A 1,051-nucleotide genomic window follows, 5' to 3' on the forward strand; every position below is an offset into this window, starting at 1 on the left:
ATTTCAGCCACAACCACGTCTCACAACCGTGAGATAGGTGGTGACAGTCTGTAAAGGAATCAATACGACGATCCAGCAAAAGCCTCGTGCACCCTAAGAACACGAAGTGACCCAAGGGCAACCGCCTTCTGCATTTTTCCCACAAGTGTTTTATCATATTGTTGACACGTAGGGATGCTTTTTAGGCTATTAGCAAGTGAAAGCTTGGCACCTCCAAGAGCGCCGATGATAAGGAAGATCAGTTTAACAGAATATTCTGGGTACAATCGTTGCAACGCCCTTATAAGGTCTCGATACATCTCTTTCTTTTCATTCTCCTTGGCTATGATGTTTTTGTCAGCAGGTGCCGAAAATTCGATATCGAACATGGTTCGTTTTTCGAAGTCAAGAAGAATCATGTCAGGCCTCGAGTGAGCAACAGAAACAATTGTCGAAACTATAAAGTTCCAGTATATGCGGCACTTCACATTCTCGACAATTGACTCAATTTCCCTAGGAGCATTTAGAGGAGCGATATTAAAGTGAATGCCGTAGGAGTGACAGAGATGGTAATAAAGCACTCATAGTGCCGCATTGTGCAAAAATGAAACCCTATGTACCAGACTGCAATCCGGGCGATTTAAGGAAAGCAAACGTTAGCTCACAAGACATTGACTGATCCTTCACATTTCTGTGGAAGATACCGTGCATCCTCTTATCGAGGAGCTGTTCACGAAAGTTCTTCTCTTGTGTTTTCTTAATCCGGGCTTTCAGGCGTGAGTACTCGAGATAGATTAGATTTGATGCACTTTGCTCACCCCTAATACTGAAGTCAAGTCCGAGTGTTTCAGCAGCCTCCTCCGCTGCTCTGTACAGAAATGCTCCTTTGCCCACTTCTTCGTGATTCCTGACCATTTTAAGAAGAGGGTCTCTTCCATTTGCAATTCTATGTGCTGTACCCAGGATAGTGCTGTTGTGAAGACATTCAAGACTCAATATTCCGCGACCCCCTTGACGGCGTGAGATGTACATTCGCGGAACGGAAGACTTAAGATGCATGCTTTTGTTCATG

At 44.4% G+C, this 1,051-nt stretch overlaps 1 protein-coding gene across 1 annotated transcript in view; it reads left to right on the forward strand.

Annotated features, from left to right (window-relative positions):
- Window positions 1-1,051, forward strand: part of LOC117175532 (lysophospholipid acyltransferase 5-like) — a 43,077-nt gene that overhangs the window by 36,278 nt on the left and 5,748 nt on the right. The gene's annotated exons all lie outside the window — the stretch shown is intronic.

Source organism: Belonocnema kinseyi, chromosome 6 (genome assembly GCF_010883055.1).
Source record: "Belonocnema kinseyi isolate 2016_QV_RU_SX_M_011 chromosome 6, B_treatae_v1, whole genome shotgun sequence".
Lineage (NCBI taxonomy): Eukaryota > Metazoa > Arthropoda > Insecta > Hymenoptera > Cynipidae > Belonocnema > Belonocnema kinseyi.